Consider the following 23,628-nt stretch of genomic DNA (forward strand, 5'->3'; position numbering starts at 1 on the left):
GACTGCAGAAATGTTGTTTAATTCTTCCATTTAGCTTATGAAACTTCTGTGGATTCAGTGCACTGGATTTTAGCCCAGACTTTAATATTCAGTCTGAAGCCTTACAGAGAGAGTTCTAGAAAATACTTTTGGCATTGACAGAGTTCTTTCTTACCTGCCTATATAAGACCAGAGAAATGCTGGCAAAAAGTATGACTCAGGCACTCTCTTACACTCTGGAGTTTTCAATGTTGAATATATTCAATCCAGTCATGGTGTAAAAAGGAAGGGGGAAAAAACCCTCTTAATTCCCTAAAGTCCAGGTGTAAATCATGGAATAAAGTTCTTGTCAGCAAACTGAGAGGCTAACTTCATGAATAATGAAGTAACAAGGCTCCCTTCCTTACCTAAAGTTTCTCTTCTAAGACGTAACTTTATGCTCCACATCAACTGAAGTCCTGCAAGTAGGTTAGCTGGTAGACCTGAGGAGGGTTAAGCTCAGTGACATAAACAGGCAGAGCCTGATTTTTCCTTCCAAGCATTTCTAAGACTCCAATAGTAAAATTCTAGTGGACAGAGCCTATCTAGTGTTGTTAATTAAAATTAAACTATAGAAGATAATTGACCCATTTCCTAAAACCAGTAGGAGTAACCTACTGTAGTGAACTTAGTAAGGAATAGTGGGCTAGAGACCAAAGCTTTCCTTTAAAAAGGAGCTCTTAACCCATAACCATTCAAGTTCCATTTCCTTAACCCAATTGCCAGGACACAAGGAAGAGGCAAGAAAACAAAAAGAAAAAAAAAAGACAAGAAGTGGTTTTGTTTATCAGTAACGTAGCAAAAAAAAACCCCTCAGCCCTGATCTAAATCTAGAAAGAGGCTATTTTATAGAGTGCTTGGTCACATGCAGCACACACGCACAGATTTCCTAAACTGGAGACAGGAATTAGATCCCCGGTGAAAGATGTGAAACACTGAAAGCACTTATTTCTTACTTTGCATGACTTCAGTCTAGAAACATACTGGGCTTGTTAGAACCTGCATGCAAGTACTTCGTAGTGCATCACAAAACCGGGGGCGGGTTGCAGCCCCGATGAGCCCAGGAGCGCTGCTCACATTCTTGAGTGCCATCTGCTGGCACCTTGTCTGTTATCTCTGCCGTATACATAACCTGTGATCCTCCCAGAGGTTGTTAATCCGCACTTATGCTTCTGTGAGACAGAAGGCTATCCAAGGGTTTTTCAAAACGGAGCTGACCTGTCTCCCCATGCAAACTTTGGACCAGAGGCTCTGAGCAGCAATGCTATGGTGATGGAAAAGTAGTACATGTAGTACTGGACTATGGTTTGCACGGAGCAAGGTTGAACACACTGTGTGGTGCTGCTTTTGAGGCTACTAAAAGAGAGAACGTGGAAGGCTGATAGGCCCTTATTTAGTTAGAGATGTTTGCTTGCCTCACTTGAGAAATATGTGAGTGTATTGCTATTTTCACATAATACTCTAACAACCACTTTTTTTTTAAGACACTGTAAGTCACACTACCTCTCTTACTTGAGTCAGTAAATTGTGTGTGGGCATGTTTGGGCACAACTGTTTGTAAAATTGTACTTAATAATGAAAAAAATCTCTGTATTTTGGCATTAAAACTCTACCCTACTCTACATTTGCAGAAGGTTTGGTATTCCGTATTTCTACAGATACCAGAAAGCAATTCTCTTCTGCACAGGTACTGTTTTAGTAACCCTGATACACTATAGAAAAGCTTTATTTTTTGTTGGTCCTGACATTAGACAAGCCCTTACTCAGATTTGCACAGTGGGCAGCAGATAAATACCTGATATTGTTTCAACTTTTTGAACTGCCACAGGTGATCAAAACTCTCTGAAAGTTCAGGACCCTTAAAGTGAAGTTTATCTTACCTCACAGGAAACAGACACAATCAAGTAAGTTACTCCAGAGCTGAGAAAGGGAAGAAAGCTAGGCGGTTAGCCACTGTCTCAAGTTTATACAGAACAAATCATGGGATTTCTATGTCTGGTATTCAAAGTCTTACCTCAGCTGTTATTTCCCTGTGGGCAAGTGTCTCAGAGGTGACTCCAGGTGAGCTGGGTTCTGGGCTCTGCTCCTTGCAAGGCCTGGCATATATTGCTTGACTGGGGGTTTGGATAGGCAAGCATTGACTCATCTCACTGAAGCAAGGTAAAGACACACCTCACTAAAGCCTTGTAAGCCATGATTGTTCCTGCTCTCCGCTCTGCCCGTCTGCTAAAGCTTACCGCCCTCATGACAGAGCCATCAGAAAGGAACGGGCTGTGCTTGAGCCCTTCCCTTGTACAGGTTGGTATCTTTGCTCCATCAACTTTCATTTTTGTGGTAAATGAAGCTGGATTACATACTGGAGCCGCTGAAGTGCAGGGACATCTCTTCTGTTCTCTGTGCTGTGGTGGATGCCAGTGCTGGCACGGAGGCAGGGTACTTGGATGGGGCTGATAATGTTTCAAACCACCATGGCAAGAGTCTCTGGAGTGCAGTCAAAGCCTGTGGGGCCATTTCATAATCTCCCTGTGCCACTGAGCTCTGATCTTTACAACAGCACAATGGTCTGCTTTATCTATACTCATTAGAAAGATTTTGTGGCTGATACTGTATAATATAACCCACATGTTGCTGAGCAAAATGGCGCTTTCACTGCCCTCCCCTTTGTGGGTTTTGGCACACGGGTCTTTCTGTGTAAATGTCGTTGCACGCCCCACTATGCAGGCAGGCACATAAACGCCTTGGTGTTCACTCACAGCCCGTGTGGCCCAAGGTGTGCACATATGCCCCAAGGTGCACACGTATGCCCAGTGCCGCCTCTGGTAGGCCCTGGTTGGGGGATGAGGCAGGGCAGCGAGGCCTGGCTGCCTGCAGGCACGGCACTCCCGGCCTGCTGGGGCTCCTCAGTCAAATGCACGGTTATTTCTGCTGGTGCGAGGAAGGGGAACTGGCAGCAGAATTACCTTCTCCTAACCTCTTTTTGAGCTTTCATCAAAAGAGGTCCGACATTTCTTCTCCTCCTGGACTTCCTCTCCCTTTTGTGAGATGAGAAACAGTCTTTGCCGGAACGCAACCTCCTCCTGCCTTCTGCCCCCGTGTGTGACTGGATCCAGCGCTTTTCCCTCGCTTTTGTTGGCGGGGAGCGGGGCAGACACCACAGGGGACGAGGGAGGGCGGCACCACGCTGGGGTCCCCATCCCCTTCACCCGTCGGTGCCCCTCCGCGCCGCAGCCCTCGGCGTGGCTGCCACCAGCAGGCGGAGGGGATGCGGGGGCCGGACGCAGCAGGCGGTGAGGGGCAGGCGTGTGGCGATGCCCAGAGGCGGTGGGGCCGGCTGCTCGCCGGCTGACCGGCCTCCTCTGCGGTTTTTTGGCTCTTGAGGGAGCCCTTCTGGCTGGCAGACCTTTCTCCTCCTCCTCCTTCGCCCCCCCACCCCCCCCGGTATTTGGGGTGCCCCTGGGAAGAAATGGGAGAAGGTCCATCCAGCTTGCTTCGTGGAGGCCGTACACCTAAAATGGCTGCCATTGAGCAGGGCTGGATTTGGCCCAACAACCCAAATGCATCAGCCTGACAGGATCAGTGTAGGTTTCTGGTTTATAAAATGCTATACTGGGATTTTTGTATGTGGTGGCAGGTGCTGCTAATGCTTTTATGGGCTACTGAGGCAGAGGTGACTTATTAAGTTAGTGCGTGCTGGAGTTTTTCTTAAGCCCAGGCCCACCTCTAGACAGATCCCTATTCTGCAAATGGGACACAAGATGAACTGAGGCCATTATGAAGGTATCCCATACATGACTTTATTTTTTGTGTAATTTAACAGGATAAAGATTATGAAGAAACAGCAGCACACTGCTCAGTAAAGTTACTACAGGAAGCTGCTGCAAGAGGGAAAAGCTGCTGCTCTCCTGTCTGGGTGAATGTCTGTTATTCACAGTAGAGCAAACACAGACCTCTAAGGAAGGAGTGCAGCAGATACTGAACTGGCAAAATACAGAAGGTAAGAATAAAAGGAAAATGCAAGATCATCTCTCAGAGAGCTGAGCTGTTTACTGCTGCCTAGTTTAGCGCATGAAAATGGGGTATTTATAGCTCTTTTCTGTCACAAATCCCTACCCAATGCACCAGCAGAGCAATTTTGGCCTCTGCTTGGAATTGCTGTGGGGGACTTTTTTTCCCTGCTCTGTGACTTGTTCTGTTACTTCTAGGCCCGAGCAGTTTCTTGCACACTCACTGCAAATGCAGGAGGGGCACTGATCTGCACTGTCCCCAGACTTTTGGAGTATAGGCATACTTCAGGAGTGAGCAGTGCAGGATTTGTACCATAGCAGAAATTCTCACAGAAGCAAACTCATTGCTCTTTGATTATGGTCCCTGTACCAGCATATAAGAAGCTGTAACAGGCTGCTATGGCTACCAGAAATTCTCCACCCTCTTAACAGATGTTGATCTAGTTGAGGGAGGAGTAGGTCAATTCATGTTGCAGACTCCTGCTGAGGCAGGTGTCTCTTTAATTATTACACAGTAGTTACATAAGGAAAAAAGGAGGGGCTTTCTGAAGGCAGAAGATACATAGTTTCCTGTAAGAGAAAGCCTAGAAGAGAAAAACTCAAGACACCTTTTGTTCTCTTATTGTCTTCCCTTGTTACTGTATCAAAGCTGTAGGAAGATAGTTTTAATGGCGGAAAATACATATTGTTTAACTTACAGCATTTTAGTAAAGAGCATTAACTGTATTTGAAACACTTGCCCTTTCCATTCAGTAAGGGCTGATTTTGGAGAGCAATTGCAGTACTGGTCTAATGCCTTTTCCCCATTAAGGAATTCATGCCATTAAAATCATATGATTCACCAAATGTCATACTCCAAATAAAATGAAGTTCTATGAAAGAATTAAAACAACCTCAGCAGTGAGGTCATGCCAAATAAACAGCATCTCTGATCTGGATTCAGAGCAGCAGCTTGTGCTGGCAGCCTTTGTGGGTAGAAATGACATTTTCACTATGTATTGTTCAGTAGAAGCACCTCCAGTATTATATTTATTTAAACTGTGATTTTTGTCAGAAGTGCCACCCTGGGTTTGATACATTAATTTACTTTTTTTGAGGGGGAATAGAAAAGTACTGAAAGCAGGAGTGCACCTAAACCGACACCTAATCTCAGCCAAGCACAAGCCACCTTTTCTTCACCTCTTTTCTCCTTTGCCAAACATGTTCTGACCCAAACAGTGCCCAAGCAAATACCCCAATTCTTAATGTTTGCCAGCACTGAGTATTTTCTAATAATTGGATGAGTTTTGGAGCTTACTTTCAGCTTCTGTTAAGAAATTTCTAATACAGGTTTCCTGGGAAGCTTCAAAATGTTGAAGAAACCTTCAAAGCCACAGCAAAGATTTTGGCAGATTGCAGTAGGCGTTGGAACAGGCCTATTTTAAGGAGGAGATGAGAGGTAATTTGGCTGGGTGGAGCAAATTTCAGGCTGGATATCCGTCTCATTGTTTTACTTGGCTTAACAGTAGTGGTGCTAACACCACTCAATACTGTGATTCTGAACATATGTATTAGCAAATTCAAAATTACAATTTTAGAATTGCAAAAGTAAAATATTGATGCTATCATGATGGTGTTCTGCCTGTGATGTTAGAGTTGAGTGCCGCCAGCCTCCTGTTAATGCTGTGGTGTCTAAGAGGCTGGAGGCTTGCTGTGTTCCTTTCTCCCCAGCCAGACGAGGTTTTCTGTGCTTAGGTACTTTGCCATGCTGTCAATGTCCTTGAGCCTGGAGACCCCATCCTGCAGAGAGCTAGGGAAATGGGAGTTGCAGTTCCACATCCTCTGCTTTGCAGCATAGTCCTGAAGAACAAGATTGCAAGTTTCCCTGATGAGATCACATTGGCTGAACAACACAGGCTTCTGACAGGAGAAGCATGCAAGCTGACCTCTGAATAGAAGTGCGCCCCCAAACCACATTGATCTTTTTGTCTGAGGATTTAAAACTCTGAAAATCTGTGCGACTACAGTATCTTTTGAGGGATAGTGTCACAATCTTTGGAAGACTCAGTTGGGGTTTTTTTGGCCCATCCCTACCCTAGATACAGTGCAGTTTTTTGCTACTGCTGATGTGCTAGTTTAAGCTGTTTCACTGCTTTGGGGCTTCTGTGGATGGTGGGCTTGGACAGGATAAAAATTTAATGTTACACAGAGCTCACAGGAGAGCATTTCTGCACACCCACTGTTACTGAACTCCACATGATTCGGACTGATTAGGATCTTCTAGTTTGCATTGCCCCCTCTTGCTTGGGGTGCCTTCACTTATCTTGGAATGTGACAAGGGGAGAGAAAAACCATTCAAGTCAATACCAAGTACCTTTCTACACTGGGTCTTGTTCTTTACAAAGTATTTGTTTTGGGAGAGCTGCTGTCAAGTTTCTGTTTTCCTTTCCTGTATGAGTGGCCCCGTAAGTATAAGCCAGAGCACTAAAAGGCTATGCCTGTTTAATGAAAGGCAGGCAGAACCAAAGAACTGGCCTGCAGTGCCAGAAAACCTGGACTTTATTCCTTCCATCCACTGTTCGAGCAGCCTTTCCCTATCAGATGTCTGCCTGGAGGGCAAACAGTTGCACAAAGAGGTGAAGTTTTTTCTCCCATCTCCAAAACAACTTGGAGCTTTAGGAGAATGTCATATCTGAAGTGTGTCCAGCCTTCTCGGTAAAATGAACTCCCTCACCTACAGACCTGCCAAGCACGCTGCATTTTGCTACATACCAATCACTGCAAGGTGGCGAAAAGCAGGGCAATGTCTCATAGGCAGGCTGTCAAAGTGCAAAGGAGTTTTTCAATTTGAAAAGCTAATTGTGGGAAAGGGCTGAAGAGGGGAGGCTTTAGGCAGATGTTTTTCTCACAAGTTATAAAGACTTCTCCTATGCCTCTTTTAATTTTTTGAAATTTTGTATCTACAGATAAAGCACACGGATCCTTCAACAGTCATGCAAGGCAGTGCATTTCTTGCTTTGGAACATAAATGCATAGGGCTTTTTACCTCCAGCTTCATCCTATTTCGATACGGAAATTTTAATCTGGTTACTAAGATTTGAGTGTTTGTACCTCTAGTTTGCTTATGAATGTGCAGCCCAAACAAGCCCTGCTGTGAGACGCCCTTCTGAAAAGACTGAGTATTGAGTTTAAATCAGGCTTGCTTACCCCACACCTTGCTTCTGTCAGAGAAGGTGAGGCAGAAATTATTCTGGGTGAATATAGGATTCCTTAGACTCTCTGTATGAATGCATTTGATCAATCCAGCTTAGAAAAGTCACCTTGTTGCAAAAGCTCTCTCTGATATAGGGGACAAAAAAAAAAAAAAAAAGTTGTTTGGTTGAGCTTTTTGTAGTCAAAACTCTTTTAATGTCTGGGTAGAAGTTGGCTGCCCTAACTTTTTTTCAGTGCTCATGCAGCTGGGCTGTCACGGGTCTTGTTGCAAAGACCCGTGAAATGGGATCTCCATCCCTGGCAACAGACAGTACTTGCCCCTGCCAAGTCCTTCTGCTGGCCCCAGCCAGCCTGCAGCCAGCTCCTGCACTTAGGTTGCCTGTTTTCTTGATAGCCCCCACTGTTGCCAAAAGTGAACCCTAAAAGTGTAGTCTGCTGATGACCCCGTTTGTTAGCAGAAATGAATTTCCTGGGCAAGTCCCTGGAGTGAGCAGCCCCATGATCTTGCTGCTGTGAGATTCAGCATGCAAGAGCCATGTGCTGCATCAGGCTGTGTAGGAAGCCTACAATCTATTTCCCAGGAACAGATAAACCCAGTGATGTTCAAGATCATCTTCTTTGTACTGCTAAAACTTAGACTGTGAAACTTCTTTGTACTGGATCCCCGATTAAAATTGTCATGTCCTTTTAGTTTTTCAAAGCATTTTGTATTTACCACTGTAAAAACTACACTTCTGGAAAAATTCCTAGACAGTAGAACTGGATTTTCCCTTCTTAGTTACAAACTAGGCTGTAGCTTGAGCTTGAAATTCCTGCATTTCTTAAAGGATCTCTAGCGTTGTTCTGCTAAGCACTTAAAGAACAGTTGCCTCAGAGAAGGGGCAAGAGGTTTACTGCATTCTTTGTGAGCTGCTTAAATTCCATATAAGGATGAGGTCAGTTTGCTAGAGGCAAGTGAAAGATTTTATTACTGATTGAAGGTGTGTGGAGTCAGAGTAGAAAATAGCTTTCTTAACAAATGGTTAATTAAAAAGCAAATGTCTGATGACCTGAACAGAAAGCTGTCCCGTCCCAATCTTTACTTTCCACTATACTATGGTCATAGATACATGCTCTGTATTCAGAGAAGCTGTGCCTGGTTGCAGCTCTTCCCTTGCCCCTTATTGTAAAAAATGCAAAACAAACCCAAAGCTGTGACATCAGGGAACTGAATCCTTGTTGCTGTTGCACACTTCATACTACCCTCCTTACCGAGTGGCCGTTTGAACAGGCACTTTTCCCTTGTGCTGGGAGGTGATGATCTGGATGATAGCTTTAAGTACATATTCCTGTTAACAGCAGACTGTGTGTTGGCTCAACCCCATAATATCCTTCTCAATGTATTGTCCCAAGCAAGAGAAGAATGAGTTAGCAGAGTGGGCTGCGCGCAACTCTGTATCCAGCGTGCTTGTGGGTTGAGAGTATTTTTGTAGAGGAAGAGCAGCATAGCATCAGGATCTGCTGTCAGGCAAGTCACTTGATTTATTCGTCTAGGAATGAAGGCCTTTCTTTGAGTTCTGACATACCTTAGATTCAAAGAAAATTATAAGATAATGAGATTTCCTTTTTTCTCCGTTGTCAGTTGTAGCGATTTGGTGCTGTGCATGGCTCACTGGTGTATCTTGTTCTATGCTAAGCAACATCTTCAAAAATTGTCAGCAGAGAGCAGTGATTTAGGATCTGTTTTCTTCAGCCTATGGGGAGTGTGGATTACTTCTCCAAGCAATGGCAGAGGATAAACATCACAAGGAAAGGGGAGTGAATAATATTGGCATAAGGTTACCAGCTGGAGGCAGGCCTTACTGATAGTAGAAAAATTACCAAGATAGGCAGTATTGTTGCCTGCCTAGGAATTGTAATACTAAAAGCAAGTGGGCTGGTTAAACAGATGTGGCTCTGCAGTAAGGTATGAGTGGTGGTGCTGGTGTGTCTTCTTGGTGTGGTGACCTGGCTGCTGTACATGTACAGCACCAGCTTCAGACGTCTCTCATTGAGGAAAGAGGGGAATCTAGAATGTCATACCTAACATCTATGAAACATGTGAAAAGTAAGACATGGGCAGAGATGGACCTAAAATGGATCCAAATTACCCAAATATTTCTTTGCAGAGCCTTGATTTAGCTTATAGGTAGAAGGCCAGTTGTTAACAGTTTATTAAAATATTAAACAAGTGAAGAAAGGCAATGCACATTTGCTGAGCACAGTGGTACCTTTAAATCCTGACAGGCGTATATTTTTGTTTACTCAGTTCACTAGTTCAATTGCCATGCATAGATCGAAACTCCAATAAACAAATGGATGAATCAAAAATGCAATTATGCTGTTTAGAGAAATTACAAGACGTCTTTCAAATATAATCAGCAAGGCATGCTCTGCATCGAAGAGAACTTTAAATGCTGTCAGGAAGGTCTAATTCAAACCACATCAACACTGTATTGTGGCAGTTGAGAAGGATAAATAGGGAGACTTTAGGAAATCACACAAGCAACTTGAACTGCTGACACTTATAGAGGAGGCAAGGTAGGTGTATTCTGATTTCCTGGGGAAAAGAATCTTAAGTTAAAACTGTTGGGCGAAACTACACAGTGAAAAATTATTAGCCTGCTTGCTGCCAGTTCTTCATGCTTGGTTAGCCTCTTCTAGGTCTTCCTTGGACTGATAGGACTGATACTCTTCCTGTCCTTCAAATCCGAGGATAAGATAATTGAGTTATTTTAATGTCTATGTAGGGTACTGTTCTTTTCAAGTATTTATTGCAGTTGATTTCCTCAGATAGACAAGACAAAATTCTTGTAAATCCTAGAAAGCCTATTGTAGACAGAGCATCATCTGTATAAGAATCTGTTCTTGGGCCCTGAGGCTGTTCCAAGACTACCATTATAAACCACAGTGAACTGAATAACAGTGGAACAAGATACTAGACTTTCTTTTTGTGCAGTATACCTGAGAGTGTCATTATGAATTGGGAGCAGAGTATCTGGGGTTGCATCATAGTTCATCTGTGAATCACAGAACAGATTTTTCCTAAGGTGTGTCAGTGTTAGATTAGCTGCTTCTGTTTGTGCATAGTTCATGACAAGTCTCTATTTGAATGATTACTAATCTGTTATACTTTTAAATTCTATCACTAGGGGTTTAACAGGTCTATCCTCTTTTCAGGAGGCATATGCAATAATTCATAGCATGGTAGTAGACTGTAGGGGTCGGCGTTCGGAAGATCTCGCGTTGTCACGGAAAGTTAGAGGGTTAGTCGCAGCCTTGTGATGTACCTGTAACCCCACCTCCCCTTGTTAGTATAAAAGGAATTAACTGAGCAATAAAAGGCGGAAGTTGGCGCTCACACTGCGTGTGTTATCTGTCTCTTTCCCTGGTCCGGGCCGACCAGTGATCTAAGCGTGGCACCTTGATATGTAGCGAATGCTACAGTAGACTCGTAAATTAAACCTCAAATTCCAGAGACATTTCTATACTTTGGCTGTAAGAACTTGAGTTGTATTCAGGGCCTTTTCCTTGGAATACTTTTTGTTTGGTTATTCATGGTTAGTTTTGGTTTATATGTTGAGATATATCTGTAAATTAAGGTAGTAATGATACTGGAATTTCTTCAGGGCTACGTAACAGGATAAATAAACTCTTTCGTCCTATCTTGTAATTAAGCAGTTCTCTCAATTCTTCCCTTTTTTTCTTCAGGTAGAGCTTCAATTTCTTCACAAATGCATTATTTTATATGAAATGTAATCAAAGCAGAGGGCATATTAGCCATCTGAAACTGGGGCCAGCAAAGCAATCTCCTGAGTTCCCTTACAGAGATTTCTTGTTTAGTTTGGGGAAGTTGATTTAAAAAAACAACCAACCAACCAACCACCCCCCAACCCCAAGTTTGTAACAGGCCTGTGTTGTTTTTAAGTATTTTCAAATTGAGTAGTCAAAATTTTCAAAATGCTATTTCATCCTTTTGTTAGATTTGCAAAGTATTGTTATGATATGTACATAATGGATCAAATTGAGCTGCTTCATGGATCACCACTGATTCCTCACAGGCTCTTTCTGTCCTGGAGACTCTCTCTTTTGATCTAGCCTTTGCTTCAGAAAAAGTTCTTAGATTATGTTTCATGTTTTTCCTAACTTTATGTGGATTGGGTTTCCTTTCAAAGCTATAGCTTGACCACACAAATTCATTTAAAAAATAAAAGTTATTATATTAAGTTCCAGTTTGAGGCAAGAATATTCATTTTTCTAAAGGAAACATCTCTAGCTGTGTTTTTAGGAAAGAAGTTTTCTCTTTCTCCTCTGTCCAGAATGGTTTGCTTATAAGGATACTGTGTCTACAGAGCTGAATGATTAAGCAAAAAAATCCTAGGTATTATTCACACATTTGTTTTCTTGCTCAGGACTGGAGCCAGTGGCCTTAGAGCAAACAGTGTGCTCTGTGTCATACTACAGTCAAGTTAAAGGTGTTCTGGCAAGTAAGCAGTTACCTTTCCTGCTGATTGCCTGGTTGATCTGGGCTCAGCTGTGAGCCTAGAGGGGAAGCTGGGGCTGAGGTTATCAGGAGAAGGGTGTTCCCCTTTCTTTCCAGCTCCCTAGGCAGGAAGGGCAGACAAGGGAATTTGTTGCTCTGCCCTCTGAATTGGCTTGGTTTAGATCGGAGTACGGGATTTGGAAGTAAACTCCAAGGAAAGGGTTAGGAAATGGTTTGTAGTTAGGATTTTTCTTTTTCCTGCCCTGGCTAGTGAACCTTTTGAATGGCCTCCTTGGTATATCTGTTCAAGTTATGGCTGAATGTGGAAGTAAGAGAGGATTCCCTAAGCTCAGCTCAGTGGCCATGGGGGAACAGAACTGACAGCTTTGCTAGACCACTGCCATAGAATATAGTAGAGAATAGAATATTCTGTGCAGAATATTAGAATAGAATATAGAATATATTCTATATCACTGGTATAGAATAGAATAAAGCTTCTGATTTCCATGACTAAACTGTAAGTTCAGACAGATGATGATGGGTGCTATTCTGCTTTTCCTTTACTTCTGTGAAAGGAACCCTTGGTACAGCTAAATAGGTTAGGACAGCATGTAACCAGAGGGATAATGTGGAGTGACTTCCAGCCTCACAGTCAGTTTTGACTCATGAGTTTTTTATTGTGTCTGTGTATCTCTGAAGTGCAGCATAACATTGTTACCTTGTAAGGTGTGGGTCATCAGAGAGGAACCACGTGTAATTTATTTATCAGCACAAACAGCGTCAAGACATTGACCTCTATAATATGTAGACAGTAAACAGTAATGGGAAAGGAAATATAGGAAAGCAGTATGTGTTACTTGAGTAAAGACAATGTCCTGTAAGATTGTCTGTAAATGGTACCAGAATAATAATTTTTGGTGTCTTGTATGACTTTTTTTTTGGGGGGGGGGGTCTCCATTGTGGGTACATCTTAGAAATCTGGTGGTTGGTGTGTTGGGGTTTTTTTTAACCATTTTCTCTGGACCATCACAAATCTCCAGATATTCCCAGTTCGCACCTGTTTCCTGGCCGTTTTTTGAGTGCACAAATTGCTATTGTTTTCTGGGCATCTGAGTTCAGTAGTTCAAGCAATTAGCCTGCTCTGTCCCAGGAGGAGCATAAATTTTCAGGAATTCACTCGGAGTTCCACTTTACTGCAGTGACAAACATAAAAGCAGAGAAGCTCAGTGGCAATGACATTTGTAACAGTTTTCTGTCAGGTAGTTCTCCAAGATGTTTGAAAGGTTTAAATTGCCTTGTTATTTTGCTCTCAGCCAGCTTGTTTGGGGATTCCTTTTTAGGCTGATGGTGCATGATGTTGAGATGCTGATTTTCCACAGTATCCCTGAAAATACTGATGAAAGAAGCTGCTGGGCTGATTTTTCTGTCTGTTAACACTGCTTTTTTGCTCTGTCTGTACTTATCTTTTGAGGAGTTAATTTACAATGATACTGTGCAAGCAGAACAGTCACAGATGCACAGAAAAATTCATGCCTAAGTAACTTTCAACTGTTCTGTGATCTTCTGTTAGGTTAGCTGGGTAGATGCAGAAAACTTCATAAATACTGTATCTATTTTCTGCCTAGAGACTGCATGGAATGTATCCTACATCTTTTTTAGCTCTTCTACAGTTCATTAATTTGCATGAATGGGGTTAGAGGGAACCTCTGCATAGTGCTAAATGCTGTACAAATCCAGACTGAAGAGATGGCTCTATAATTGTTCCAGCTTTCTGGGCATGGCCTTAGAGAAAATGTATTGCATCATTTGTTGCTTCTGCAGATTAAAGACCATGCCCCTGGAACACACAGGGAGCTACGGAACAGTTTTTCAGTGTTCAGCCTTGGAGTAAAGCAGGATGTGAAGGGTGGATATAAAAATAGAGGCATCCATAGAAAATTTAGGAAATTTGTTAACATAGATGGGTAAACAGGTTTGAATTCCTTAGGTCCAATATCTGTCAGCACAAAGGATATGTAGACCACTTTCAGTGATGTACAAACCACATCTCTGGTCCAGCTGTATATTTTGAAAACATCAAAAAGCACAAACTTACCACATGCCAGAGATACTTAGCGGTCATAAAGTCAGCACAGTTGGGCCTACGCCTTGACATTTGCAGTCTAGGGAGAAATGCATGAGAGAAGTAGACAGTACCTCCATTCTAACTACCCCTGTGATTACAGCCCTTGGGGAGTTAGCTCCATCAGACTGCTCTCAGGGCTGCTGAGGCTGTTGTAAAACCGATTTTAGGATTGGGAATTTGTTCTTGGCTCCCTGCCACCTCCATGCTCTTGCCCTTCTCAATAAAGCACTGGAGGCAGAGGCAGAACACAGCAGTGAACATCAGTCTGTTGGGATAACATCAGTTGTGCCAAACTACTTCTCTGTTTCTCAGGCTTCAGAAGCATCAGTATGTCAGGCATACTTTTCCCTTTTGATTTATCTTCCTAATTACCTCCTTCAGTCTTGTTTCTGCTGTAGCACTTAGTGATAACAAAACAGGAGTGAAGAATGGCATGAGAATGCTAGTGTTTGCATGCTACTACCACTAAAACTGTGCTTGATTCTTTCATTTGTAACTAAAACAGTATTTGGAGCAGAAACTCACATATGCTGAGGCAGCACCAACCATAATGCAGGATTTTGATTTCTGAACTAGTACATGTAGGCATCACTGGGCAACAAGCAATGGAGTATAAGTATGAAATAAAAACTCCTCAGAAACTGTATCTAAAACCTCAAATCAGCCACATTCAGTTATCTTTCATCTTTCAGGATTTTTTACTTCTGTGTGCTCCCAAGTTCTGACTAGGAGGTACAGAGCCATAATCGGTCATTGCTATTCCAAAAGAAAAGAGGAAGTACGGGAAATGTGAAGAAGGAACTTGAGGCCTTCTCTTGAAGTTTCAGCCTTTATCCTAACTGCTACTGACCCTCTACTTGGGAGTTTGTTTCAGTAACAATCAAGCAGGAGTAGTTATATATGCCCGTTCTCAATGGAGAAAGCAAAAATGTAGAACATGGGTAGGAAGGTAGCATTCTTCCTTTTAAAAGGGAGTGAGTCTTGTCCTCTAGATCCTCGAGGGAAGGCAAGTCCCGGGAGTCGTCCATATTCAGGGATGGCATCAAAGCATTGCCAGCATTTTCCTTCCTCTCAGCTCACTGTGATTTAAAGAGCTGGTGATGTCAGAGAGCTGGGATTCCAGACAGAATTGTTGATCTTGCCTCACTGTGAGAAGTTGCATGGGTTAGCTTTTCCTTACAAGACATTGTCCAGCCTTTCGTACATGAAGGATTTCTCATACTTCATTTGGGCTAATTATGCTGCCTCCCTCTCCTGCTCTCGTGAATTAATACCACTATGCCTGACTCTGTCCATTCTGAAAATAGCTATTGATACAGCTCACAGCTATTTATATCTGCTAGTGTCAACATGAAGCAGGCACACGTTTCCAGAAGGAATTATGACTTCTTACAGCTTCTGCATCAGCGAAGTTAAAAAGGCTTAGAATGCAGAGGTAGATTGGACAAAGTTTGAAATATTCTCCATTCTTGCCTCTCCCCTGAAGAATATGTAGAAGGTTATACATTGTGATAGAATTTTAAAGTCTTATAGAATCTGGAGAATTTGCCCCCCCTTTTTTTTTTCAGCTTTGAGAACAGGATTTTTTCAAGTCATGTTGTGTTTAATGTATCCCCAGTGTTCAGCAACGGATTAGCTTCATGTCCGGGAATGCAATAAGAAATATTTATCATTCTGGTGTAGTAACTTCCTTCCCTAGAAGTAAGTCTTCCATATGCTTTGACACTTTGGTTCCTGAACTGCTGTTGTAATAACGCTAAGAAAACCTGAACAGGATTGAGTAACTCAGAGAGCAGTTTGTGCTCCAGAGAAGCTCACAATTTAGATGTCAGAGCATTACGAAGTAAACATACTCATGAAGCAGTTAGAAAACAAGTGTGATGTTCCAAGGAGGATGTCTGAAACACTGCTAAGCAGAAAATTGACATTTTATATGTACATCTGCTGACAGGTAGCTGAAGTGGCAATACATTTTTTTCATATGTTTGTGACTCTATATTTATCATTTGAAGTAGGAAGACATATTTATATCTAGGGATCTGGGCTTATGTCCAGTAGTGTTGTCCCCACAATGCTTTGTTGAGAAGCTGGAGCGAGAAGAGGATGAAGGATACTTATGAATATATTGAAACACTTTGTTCACTCTCAATTTTTTTAGATTGTGTGTTCCATTAACCTCTAGTGCAGAATGCTGATTTTGAACAAGAAGTATCAAAGCATTTCATTTCAATAGTTCAATATTATTAACATTTCATCCAAAAGAATTCAGTGCAATGTTCTTTATTTTGCTGTGTGCATTGAATTTTGATAGAATTTTTTACTCTGATGAACTGTGACTCACAGTGACTCTGCATTGGAGTGTCATGCAAAAGCAACATACCAGTTTTTTAAATATCTGCAAGAGTCAGTTCCAGGGCTGATGGAACAAGGGAAAGAGTGGGGGAATCAATTCTTCTAACTGCCTGCTCCAGAAGAGCATGGAAGTCAGTGGGAGCAGAAGCCTCCACAGGGTCCTAGCAGCCTTACCCAAATGCAAGAGACCATGTGGAGTAGGTGCTTCTTGTCTTTCAGAGCAGTGCCATATGAACAAGCTCTCTGAGATGGGGAACAGGAGAAGGGATCAATGAGTCTCACATCTTCCTGGGCTTAACTGACTTTTGGGGAGCTTCTCTCCCTTCAAAAGTTTCAGGAGCCAATTTTAGTGCCTAGGGGCAAGTTAGAAGCAAGAGAAACTTGACACGGGGCTTTTGGCATTTATGAATTGCAGGTAGCAACAATCCTTAAATAAGCAATGACAAAGGAACTAAGTATCTCTGAATCTCACAGTGTGGGGAACTAAACCCAGTTAGCACAGCTGCAGATAAGGAGTGGTGAACAGGACAGTGTTAAAGACTAAAGGGCTATAGCATCACTTGTACTTGTGGTTTGTTTTATTTTGTTTTGTTTTGTGATCATGGGTGCAGCTCTCTGGCTAATCAAAGATAAGAAGGAGTTGCATTCTGTGTTGTACTTAACAGGAAACAAAGTTGTACGCGTGCATGAAAACCAGCCAGAAAGTGTTCAGACAGGAATTTCTGAGTAGCTGATAAGGTCAAAGGTGGGAGCCAGTTACAGTAGATTTGATAATCCTACAATATCAGAGATAGTTTTGAGACTCCCTTCCCAAACAGAAGACGAGCTGGAGTTGTGAAATTTCTGTCATGTTGGTTCTATTGTGGTAAAAACAGTCCTTAAAGGTCTTCAGACAGGCAAAATAAAGCTATATAAAATGGTATTTTCAGGCTGGAAACCAGATCCAGAAAGAACTTAAGGAGCTGGATGTGACTTTCCTTGTTGTCACCCTTCAAAAAATGCTGAAGGGCTTGGGATCCTTATTCTATATGACAGGAAGAAGTATCTGACCTTGTAATATGTTTAGTATTTCTTCCTTCTGCTCTTCAAAAAACAAATGAAAATCTCACAGAATCATCACACACAAGAAAATGATGATGTTTAAGTATGGATTTAGGTAAGTATACCTCTCTGTACAATATGTATGAGGTGAAAAATCTGCCCACTCTCACTTTTCAGGTAATTTTTGGAAGCTTTCAGCTCACGCTGTGCGGTAGAGGAACTCTGCTGGAAATAATGAAACACCAATAAACCACTAGCTCTAACTGTTCTTGTGATATTTTAATTACAAATTCTGAATTTAAAGCTAGTCAGAGATAAGAGGACTGAGACACACATATTGTAAAAGCTCCTGAGATCCCTCTGTGGAAAACTTTAATTGTATCTGTTTGGAAACGAGTCTGAAATCTCCATCGTGACAGCCTGTGGAGAGAGGAGTGTGTCTCTACCCTTCACAGACCCCTTCCATAGGGATTTGGAATGTATTTATTTTGTGGAATGACATTCATGGTGCTCTTTAAATGCTGAGTAGCGCTAGTCACTGCAGTCAGGAAGGAGGACCATAAGAATTGTGGAAAAAAGTTGTAAATCCTGCACATGAACGAATATATCCGGGAAGCATACCTGTTTTTATTAATGTAAACCAAATGGGGCACTGTGTCCTGCAGTATGCTACAAAGCCACAATTGTTTCATACAGTAGAAATTAAAAGTGATTCAGACACTGCAGTTCAGGTTAAAAATTTAAACATTGAAGGCAGTAATTACAAAAATCACAGTCAGTAACACTCATAATTAGTTAATACTAGCAGACTCCAGGGTAATGGCGCAAGGACTGCAGAAAATGATGAATGTGGTGACAATAAGTTTTTGCGAGGAAAGGCAGCTACACCTACACCCTGCAGAACAGGATATTAAATAAGGATCCATAAGATCATTTGATGAAAATTTGGCCTTAATGGAGTTCGAGGGTCTTGTTTATTTACACTACTTCAAGCCAGGCTAATGCTTAGTAAAATGAACTAATAACTACTCAGAGATAAGAGTAAATATGGATAAGGGGCTTTAAGCTTCCCTTTCACACCTTTGAAAGTTACCTTTTTTTCCCTTTTTCTTTTAGTGATCAGGCTTCTGCTATTCCACACCATCCACACCAGTTTCTGTTAGTACAAGAACAGCTCATTCAATAGCAAACCAGGCAGTTTAAAAGTTGAGCTAGCTAGTGATCATGTACTCATTGCTGTGACTCACTGCTGTGACTTTAGTGCATAAGGTATTTAAGAATGTTGCTTATTGTCCTTCTGGCACGTTATCTCTGCCCAACTTGATTTCTTGTGTGTGTTGAGTGGTGATGAGGCAAACTGGTTTTGTTCGGAGTAGCAAAATGGCAAGAGTTCACACTCACAGAAAATTGAAATTGCCCCACATATTTCCAGACATGATCAAAGTAAATAAAGTCAATGCTGCTTTATTACTTTTGAAATCTAACCACAGTGTGTGTGTCTGACCTCGGTGAAGAGTGAGCAAACAGGTGAAACCTTATAGCATCTTCTATTAAAAAAACCTAGTATTATTGAAGAGCAAATGAAAACAGTGAATATAACAAACTGAAACATTCATGTCAGATCTCTGTCCAAGATTTTTAAAAGGTAATCTCCACTGGTGTTTCTCCTGCAATGCTCACAGACAAACTGTTGTTGTTTCTGAGAGAGATAAGAACAGCAATATGTAGCTCTGATGTGATAAAGCATCCTGTATTTCGGAGCTCATTCAGTTGATTAGTCTGTTCAATATCCTTCACGCCTGGGATGACAAACAGCAGAATTCCCATGACCGAAAACTCCGAAACAATTACAGTGCAGGAAATAAATTGAGATGTTAGATAATGCACTTGCGTGCTCTGAATATGCCAGAAGTCCCCTCTCTGACATGGAAGTGTACAATCTGCTTGTTTCTGGGATGCTAGTTTTGTGTCTAGGTTCCATTCACTATCAGGGCAACACTCCTATTTCTTCAGTATGTAATAAACCCGTATTGAGAGATTCATAGTCTCTTGTAACTGGTAAGCAATAAAGAGCACAGTTGAAACATAGACCGTTTCCCCCTATTGTACCAGGTCTGCCAGCTTTCTCGATTTGAGCATGGATCATGCATTACAGGATGATTTTCAGTGAGACCCAAACGCTAGAGTAATGTAAGACCCGGCTCCTAGAGTAATGTGAGTGCATGAGAAGCTCAGATTTGGCAGGGGTAGGGTAAGGATGTTTGTTTGAATTACTGTGTATGGTGAAAATCTCGGAAGTGTCATGTAAATTAAAAATCTGGAGAGAAACCCAACATCAATTTATTATTTCTATGAAGTTGTAGAAATTAGGATATTAAAATATTCACCTCTTTGGGAGAATTTGACTCATGATTTAGAAGGATCAGCAATATCCCCATAATCTCATACAATTAATTCTTTTCCATATATCCAGCCAACTCTTACTTAGGATCCATAGAGCATAGGTTCACACAAATAAAAACCCAGATAATGCAAAACATAGAAATTAAGTTAAACAAATCTGTCATGAGACTGATGTAGAAGGGAGGGGTGCATGTGCATAGCTAGTCCATAATCTAGGAAATCAGAACCGAGTTCACTTTTTTCCACTCCTTGGAAAGCCTTAGAATGTATGTGCATCAGTGAATCTGTCCTTCAGGTATGTGAGGTCATTCAAAAACAGATGAGAGGAAGAAACACACTCTACAAGTCTTGCCTTGATTTGTTTTTGCAAGGTCAGTAGTCGTATGTTACTTTCTTTACAGTTATCTGCAGAGGAGTTGATTACAAAGGACAGAACCCTTTATTTCAGGGCTGTAGCAGCACTGAATCATAGACTCATTTGGGCTGGAAAAGACCTTTAAGATCCTCAAGTCCAACCATTAACCTAGCACTGCCAAGTCCACCACTAAACCATCACATCTACATATCTTTTAAATACCTCCAGGGATGGTGACTCAACCACTTCCCTGGGCAGCCTGTTCCAATGCTTGACAACCCTTTCAGTGAAGAAATTTTTCCTAATACCCAATCTAAACTTCCCCTGGTGCCACTTGAGGCCATTTCCTCTTGTCCTATTGCTTGTTACTTGGGAGAAGAGACAACACCCACCTCACTACAACCTCCTTTCAGGTAGTTGTAGAGCAATATGGTCTCCCCTGAGTCTCCTTTTTGCCAAGCTAAATAACGCCAGTTCCCTCAGCTGCTCCTCATAAGACTTGTGCTCTAGGCCCCTCACCAACTTGGTTGCCCTTCTCTGGACATGCTCCAGCACCTCAATGTCTTTCCTGTAGCGAGGGGCCCAAAACTGCACACAGTACTCAAGGTCTGGTCTCGCCAGTGCTGAGTACAAGGGGACAATCACTTCCCTGCTCCTGCTGGCCACACTATTTCTGATACAGGCCAGGACGCTATTGGTCTTCCTGGCCACTGGGCACACTGCCAGCTACATATTCAGCCGGCTCTCAACCAACACCCCCAGGTCTTTTTCCACCAGGCAGCTTTCCAGCCACTCTTCCCCAAGCCTGTCACGTTGCATAGGGTTGTTGTGACCCAAGTGCAGGACCTGGCACTTGGCCTTGTTGAACCTTGTACGGTTGACCTCAGTCCATCGATCCAGCCTGTCCAGATCCCTCTGTAGAGCCTTCCTACCCTCAAGCAGATCAACACTCACACCCAACTTGATGTCATCTGCAAACCTACTGAGGGTGCACTTGATGCCCTTGTCTAGATCACTGATAAAGGTATTAAACAGAACTGGCCTCAGTAGTGAGCCCTGGGGAACACCACTTGTGACCGGCCGCCAACTGGATTTAACTCCATTCACCACCACTCTTTGGGCCCGGCCATCCAGCCAGTTTTTTACCGAGCAAAGAGTACACCTGTCCAAGCCATGAGCAGCCAGTTTCTCCAGCAGAATGCTGTGGGAAACAGTGTCAAAGGCTTTACTAAAGTCCACATAAATGACATCCACAGCCTTTCCCTCATCAACTAAGCGGGTCACCTTGTCATAGAAGGAGATCAGGTTAGTCAAGCAGGACCTGCCTTTCATAAACCCGTGCTGACTGGGCCTGATCATCTGGTTGTCCTGTACGTGCTGCATGATGGCACTCAAGATGATCTGCTCCATAGCCTTCCCTGGCACTGAGGTCAGGCTGACCAGCCTATAGTTCACCAGATCCTCCTTCCATCCCTTCTTGTAGATGGGCATCACACTGGCTAACCTCCAGTCAACTGGGACCTCCCCAGTTAGCCAGGATTGCTGATAAATGATGGAAAGTGGCTTGGTGAGCGCTTCCACCAGCTCCCTCAGTACCCTTGGGTGGATCTCATCTGGCCCCATAGACTTGTGTGTGTCTAAGTGGTCTAGCAGGTTGCCTACCATTTCACCTTGGATTATGGGGGCTTCATTCTGTTCCCCATTCCTGCCTTCCAGCTCAGGGGGCTGGGTACCCAGAGAACAACTGGTCTTACTATTAAAGACTCAGGCAAAGGTGCCATTAAGTACCTCACCTTTTTCCTCATCCTTTGTTTCCCCCTGCATCCAATAAAGGATGAAGATTCTCCTTAGCCCTCCTTTTGTTGCTAATGTATTTATAGAAACATTTTTTAATTGTCTTTTACAGCAGTAGCCATATTAAGTTCTACTTGGGCTTTGGCCTTTCTAATTTTCTCCATGCGTAACCTCACGACACCCTTGCAGTCCTCCTGAGTTGCCTGCCCCTTCTTCCAAAGGTCATAAACTCTTTTTTTTTTCCTGAGTTCCAGCCAAAGCTCTCTGTTCAGCTAGACCAGTCTTGTTCCCCGACGGCTCATCTTCTGGCATGTGGGGACAGCCTGCTCCTGTGCCTTTAAGATTTCCTTCCTGAAGAATCTCCAGCCTTCCTGGACTCCTTTGCCCTTCAGGATGGCCTCCCAGGGGACTCTGTCAACCAATCTCCTAAACAGGCCAAAGTCTGCCCTCTGGAAGTCCAAGGTAGCAGTTCTGCTGACCCCCCTCTTTACTTCTCCGAATCGAAACCTCTTATCATTTCATGATCGCTGTGCCCAAGATGTCCTCCAGCCATCACATCACCCACAAGTCCTTCTCTGTTCACAAACAACAGGTCCAGCAGGGCTCCTTCCCTAGTTGGCTCACTCACCAACTGTGTCAGGAAGTTATCTTCCACACACTCCAGGAACCTCCTAGACTGTTTCCTCTTCGCTGTATTGTATTTCCAGCAGGCATCTGGTAAGTTGAAGTCCCCAACAAGAACAAGGGCTGGTGATTGTGAGACTTCTCCCAGCTGCTTATAGAATATTTCATCTGCCTTTTCATCCTGGTTGGATGGTCTGTTACAGACACCCACCATGATATCTGCCTTGTTGGCTCTCTCCCTGATTCTTACCCATAAGAATCAGCCCTATCATCACTATCATTAAGCTCTAGACAATCAAAACACTCCCTAACATACAGGGCTACCCCACCGCCTCTCCTTCCTTGCCTGTCCCTTCTGAAGAGTTTATAGCTATCCATTGCATCACTCCAGTTGTGTGAGTCATCCCACCATGTTTCCATGATGGCAACTACATCATAGTTTTCCTGCTGTGCAATGTCTTCCAGCTCCTGTTTGTTGCCCATGCTGCGTGCATTGGTGTAGATGCACTTCAGTTGGGCTATTGATCCCACCACCTTTTTGGGGGGAGAAGCACTAATTCCTACGTGACCATTCTCAGGCACTTCCATAGTTTCTAACACATCAATAACCCTTGCATCTTTGCTGCTGCATGGATCTCCGTCCCCTACCTCCACTGAGATGGCAGACCTAAGGACCTTGTTAGCACACTGTCCCTCAAACATTGGTGTGCTGCCCCCAGGCTTATCTCTAGGGAGCCTGGTTTTAGCTCTTTCCCTCTTCAAATCTAGTTTAAAGCTCTTTTGGTGAGTAAAGGGGGTCTGCCTCAAGGAGCTTATGCAAACACCAGTAAACTTACTAATAGTCAAAAGAACTGACATCATGCAGTCCGTAAGCATGCAGTCAAGTAAGGAAGGGAGTCCAGATCTTCAGCAGCCCAATTCAGTGCCCCATACTGTCATTCTCCAAGTACAGAAAGACTCAGGAATTAAGTATGCTTTCTGACTTCATCACAAAAAACTATTTGTTAAAAACACATCACAGACTGTTATGTTAGCCTTCACTTAAGATTTTTGGGTGACAAACCTTTTAAATATATTGAGGACCAAATAAACCATAGGCCACTTGTAAATGGGGAGACACTAATTACAAAACAGATTGCATTCATAACTCACAAATTATTTGTCTAGAATGTGTATTTTCATTAATTACTTGCATTGAAATAAGTACTTTTCTTTGAAA

Source organism: Buteo buteo, chromosome 13, assembly GCF_964188355.1.
Source record: "Buteo buteo chromosome 13, bButBut1.hap1.1, whole genome shotgun sequence".
Taxonomy (NCBI): Eukaryota; Metazoa; Chordata; class Aves; order Accipitriformes; family Accipitridae; genus Buteo; species Buteo buteo.